The sequence below is a fragment of the Echinops telfairi genome, unplaced genomic scaffold (genome assembly GCF_000313985.2).
Source record: "Echinops telfairi isolate 266 unplaced genomic scaffold, ASM31398v2 ScPeMD7_44;HRSCAF=162, whole genome shotgun sequence".
In the NCBI taxonomy this organism is placed as follows: domain Eukaryota; kingdom Metazoa; phylum Chordata; class Mammalia; order Afrosoricida; family Tenrecidae; genus Echinops; species Echinops telfairi.
Genome location: NW_022103942.1, coordinates 9,894,425 through 9,900,368, shown reverse-complemented (window position 1 = coordinate 9,900,368; position 5,944 = coordinate 9,894,425).

The window sequence follows — 5,944 nt, the reverse complement described above, 5'->3', positions numbered from 1 at the left end:
TCCACTCTCTACTCTGGGAATTTGATTAAATTGCCATTCACTTGACTTGAATGCTTCCACTTGTACAGAACAAATAAATATTTAGTAGATTTACCTTCCATTCCACTCCTTGAGACACTGCTTTAGAAGCCATTGTCATAAGCCCATTCAAGCTGGCCATTCTGTTTACTACATTGACTCTGCTGTCTACTATAATAACCATGCCCCTTGTCTTTTTCATTAAGTGCACCCAGTTGGCCCCTTTTACCACAGAGCCCAATCAACCCATTGCAGTTAGGTGTCTAAATTCAATTGGGCAATTCCTACAGTCAGATTTGGCTGACACAAATTATTAATCATAGAATATTTAAAGATGCTGGGAGTATGTCACATATTTGTTTCTCATTGTTTTTGTAAAATATATGTCCTCCATGCACTCCATGTGTGGGTCTCTCGGTATTTTCTGACAAATACATTCTAAAATCCTAATTTACCTAAGCATTTGGATGCCTTCTTCAACAGTACTCCAAAGTACTTCAAATTGACTTACTGTGGGCCATCACTCAGTCCAGGCGTCAGTGAACTGACCGAATAAATTATTAGATATTCTCCTAACCTCTTGAGCTGAACATTGAATGAAGAATCTGTGTTTATTGGGGCCATAGCCACAAACTCAGAGTATTCCAACTATGTTCTTTGCACCACTATCCCACACTTTTAATAACCATTTCCTCAAATATTCTCTGAGTTTATATCTGTATATAGTAGAAAACCACCCGTTTTTTAGCAGTTTTTATCAAACCTCTTCCTGAGTCAAAATTTGTAATTCTCCTTTTGAGACTCACTGGTATTTGAGTCTAGTTTACGTCTAAAAGCTATAATGCATCCTGAGTGTGTTGCCTGGGAACATTTTTGTAGTATCTTGTAAGGCAACCGCTCCAATCCAGACACAGTGCAAAGTGCAAATTCAACATACTCAGTTGGAGTAATCTCTTCAAATGTGGATAAGGGAAAATGGTTTTACTAATAATGGATTACCAGACAAAGATGTAGTAATCTCTTAAAATGGGAGAAGTGGTGCCAATATTACAGTTTGTCTAATCTCCTCAAGTTTGGTTGGAAGAGACAATTTTAATCATAACGGGTTAATCTTAAATGGGAGGGGATTGGTATGCCGTTGGCTGAAGTGTATCAATGGAATTTAGAGCTCATGTCTCAATTTTCCTGATTAGTCATGTTCCCATTCCAAGTTTCAAAGTCCTATTCTTTCACAGTCAATACTTTCACTTTAATATCAGCCACCAATCAAGGTTGACAATAGTGTTAGATCTTGAATTCTGAGTTCCCCATTTGTGGGCGGCTATGGATGACAATGAAAACCTGAGATAAATTTGCAGAATACCTATGTGTAAGCCTCCATTGAATTCCTTTGGACCATTGACTGGACTTGTGATTAGTCTTGCCACTTTCAGACACAAAGTCCATTAGAAAGTGGATTATCTCCATCCCCTTAACCAACACTGATTGGGGAAGCCTCCCTTGGGGCCTTGATGGGGATCACTGGTACTGGATGTTGCATATTTATGAGTCATGCCTGATTGCCTTGGTCAGAAGGCCCTGGACCAATCTTGTAAGTTTACCTGCCTAATATAATGTACACATCCCAATCATGGTGCTATTCCCGCTTTCAAAGTTCCACCTATAACTGCGTTTTATTGATCCACCATGAATCACGACTTTCTTATCCATGTTAACTGTGTTTTATTGATCCACCGTGAATAATGACTTTCTTATCCATGTCCTATTTCAGTGGCTGTTGGGATATGGGTCCTTGGATGCCATTATAACCTTGTGCTAATGGTCTCCCTCATGCAGATGTTCTGTTCTTGTCTTTGTCCTGTTTAGGACTTAATAAATGTTCTCCTTAAATTTTATTTGAGACTTTGGGCCTCTTATGCACCCTAAAGCAGAATTCAGCAGGCCTTTTCATTTAGCAACTCTTATGATAAAAGTCTGAGTTTGGTTTTTGGCAAATCAGCTCTGTAACTGGAAGAAATGGGGCTTTCTTTTATGACACAAGGGAAACTTTGAGACCTTTCATGGAGCATTTGAGTTGTGTTTTACAAGTCCTGAGTTCATAACCAGCTTCCCTATACATCTCACCCGGAAAATTATTAAAATAAATCGAACACACAATAACTCAGAACCTCACTTCTTAGTAACACTTCATATACTGGTGGTGCTATTTTAAGTACTAATATTGCTTATGTCATGGGTTAACAGCACCCTGTTTACTAGAAGAGGCATACTTATCCACAGTGTTATCAGTGCTTTAAGGATTAATCAGACTTGAGAAACAATTTTAAAAACTCATCATTAAGATTTTGCTTTTCCAGAACCACTCATTTTCTGGTACCAAATATGTTAGACTGGATTATCCAGAGTAGAAAAAAAAACAGTAGTGTTTATATGTGTATATAAAAAAGAAATTATATCAAGATAGTGGTTTATACAGTTCTAGAAGTTGGTAAGTCCAGTCTGGTTCAAATCTATGTGCCAGATGTTCAGCTGGAAGCTTTATCTGACTTACATATGTGCTGTGGCTGACCAGCCAGGAAGTCAAAAGGTGAATTAGAAAAACCGCAGACTGGTGAAGGCAAGGCTGATAAATCCAAGGTCAGTAGGTCAGGCTCCTGGCTTCAGAGCTGAATGACTCCAAGGTTGCCAGGCAATAATATAGCAGGTCACTGATAGTTCCAAAAGTCAGCAGGCCATATGACAAGTTATTGACTCAAGTCCAAGAATTATACTCAATGAAACAGATGCACAATCCACACTAGCAAGACTTCCTACACAATCCCATAATCCACTTAAATAGGAATAGGTCACATGGCAAGGAATAGTCCCTTCAATTGTATCAGGGCTATGACTGGAGTAAGGAGGTGGCACTACTCCCTAATCTCCCTACAATTGCCTCATTACTCACAGAAGATCCCAACATGGAATTGATTATACTGTTTGATAATATCACGAGGGAAGCATTAACTGTCAAGCTGCTGAGAATCCTGGCCCAGCTATGTTGACACAAAGCCTAACTACTGTAAGTATCTTTTTGTTCTATTTGAATGAGTATCTCTGGATCTATGCACAGGTTCTGCATGAGCAAATAAAGTGTTCTAGAATTTTCATTCTTCTCAATGTTATGATTCATATAGTTAAATGCCTTTGTATATTCAATCAAACACAAGTAACCATCTTTCTGGTATTATCTGCTATCAAGCAAATTCCACCAAATATCAACAATTATATCCCTCAGTCCATGTCCTTTTCTGAATCTGGCATGATTGTGTGATAGTTCTGTATTTTCAGCAATATTTTACTTATGTATGATAAAAGTGAGATTGTTTGATATTTCATACATTCGTGTGGATTGCCTTCAATTGGAATGGACATGGGCATGGATATCTCCAGTAGATTGGCCAAATTTCCTTCTAAATTTCTTGGCATAGATGAGAGAGCAACTCCAGTACTATATCTGTTTGTGGAAATATTTCAATAGTTAATATATTCACTCCTGGAGTCTAGTTTTTTGCCAATGCCTTCAGGGTAGTTTGGATTTCTTCCTTCAATACTATTGATTCTTTAAAAAAAATTTTTTTTAAATCAATTTATTGGGGCTCATACAATTCATCACAACACATAGATCAATTGTATAAAACACATCTATACATTTGTTGCCCTCATTATTCCCAAAATTCGCTTTCCTCTTGGGTTACCGGAATCAGCTCATTTTCCTTTTTTCCCTCTCCCCTTCCCTTCCTCCTCCCCTCTCCCCCATGCACCCTTAATAATTTATAAATTATTATTGTACCTTATATTACACGGTCCGACAACAACCTAAGTTTCCATCGATAGATGAGTGGATTAGTAAACTGTGGCACATACGCACAATGGAGTACTATGCAGCACTGAAAAGCCCGGTCGATTACATGAAGCACCTCACCTCGTGGGAAGAACTGGCAGGAATAATGCTAAGTGAGGTAAGCCAAAAGCAAAAGGACAGGTATAACATGAGTCCCCTGAGGTAAGTTCAATCAGCATAACGGGAGTGGAGGAGTGGGCATCTGTCTCGCGGTGGAAGGGTGAAGGCGTGGACGGTTGGAGGGGGGACTGCCCACGCCTAGGGAGGTACATGAGATTCTTTTTAAAACAAAACCAAAAATGTTTACTGTGAATTGAGTGAAGGTTCACAGAGAAGATCAGTTTCCCACTCAGAAGTCCATGACCAGCTTGTTTCATATCACTTATTTTAGTCCGTACAATGTAACAGCTCTTATTCTTTGTTCCTTTGTTTCCTCTTTCATTCATTTTTTCCTTAAGCAAATGCTGCCATTTTGATCTCAAAGGGTTGACTATTCCACAGCTTGTGTACTGTATCAGTGTTATTATTCCTTTTATAGACCTGTCTATTGTTTAGCTGATAATTATGCATTGGAGTGAGTTCATATCCAAATCTGAAGTATATCTAAATGACTATAGTATCTGAGAGTCTACCATTTTCTAAAAGCCTCATACTGCAGAGCAAAATTTAAAGATACATAGAAATAATTAGTCCAATAGAGAAATGCACTGTGGGAACATCAGTCTTCGTGATCCTGAGACCAGAACTAGATGGTGCCCTACTATCATTCCCACAGCTCTAAAAGAGATCACATTTAGAAGGATTCTAGAGTCAACAAGTAATATGGCATTCTATTGACTTAAATCCAAGAACCAGAGGTGGACCTGACAAATGCAGGCTGGAGGCCAGAGATAAGCCTTCTTACAGATCCTGCTTGAACAAGAGTATGCCATACTCCAGAGGAAAGTTCATTTCGATTGCATCAGAGCTGTAACCTGAGAAGGAAGACTACATGCCTAATTGTCTTAGAACCACCTTACTGCCCACAGCAAATCCTATCATGGAGTTTACTACATTCTGTTCTCATAAGGGAGGCCTCAAATTCCAGACTAATGAAGATCCTAGCCCAGTTAAGTTTACACCAAACCTAACTATCACAAATACCAAGAATTCTTAGTCAATTTGCTGCCTCATGAAACGGTTGAGAGTTGAGCACTCATTTTCAGTAAGTACCTCTGAATTCTTTCTATCTTCTTTTGATATTTCCTATATCATTCAATAGTTACCCCACAGAATCCTTCAATATTATAGCTTGAGCTTTGCACTTTTTCCTTCAGTTCCTTCAGCTTAAGAAATATGAAGTAAATATTTCACTTTTGACTCGCTAACCCTAGGTCTTTGTATATTTCATTATAATACTTGACTTTGTCTTCTGGAGTTGCCCTTTGAAATTTTCTGTTCATTTTTTTTTTTTTTACTTCCTCAAATTTCTTCCTTTTGTTTTATCTTCTCTACATTGTAGAGTAAGTTTTGGAGTCTCTCCTAACATCCATTTTGATTTTTTTCTTTCTTTCTTGTCTTTTGATTTCTTTTGGATAATGCCCTTAATATTATCCAATTGCCCATCTAGTCTCATTAGTGTTTCATAAGTCTAATTTATCCTTAATATTGTTTCTAAATTCAAGTGGTATTTTGGATCTCAAGGATTTGTTTTTATTTCTCCAGCTTAAACTTGAGTTTGCATATCAGAAATTTGTCGTCTTATCCATAGTCTACCCTGCAAGTTGTATGGCTTATTATATTGAACTTCTCCATTGTCTTTTCTCAAATATGCCATATATTTTATTCCTGTGTATTCAATCCAGTGTATAGTCACATTTTACATTGTTGGAAACCGGTATTTCTAATGAATATTTTATTGGTTTTTCAAATTTTTATCATGCAATCTCTGGTGTCATTTCTATTACCTCAGTTATGTCTTCCAAATACTGATCCTTTCCCATTGTTTTCAACCTTTGCTTTATAATCACCAGTAATTATCATTGTATTTTGATTGCATGTTTG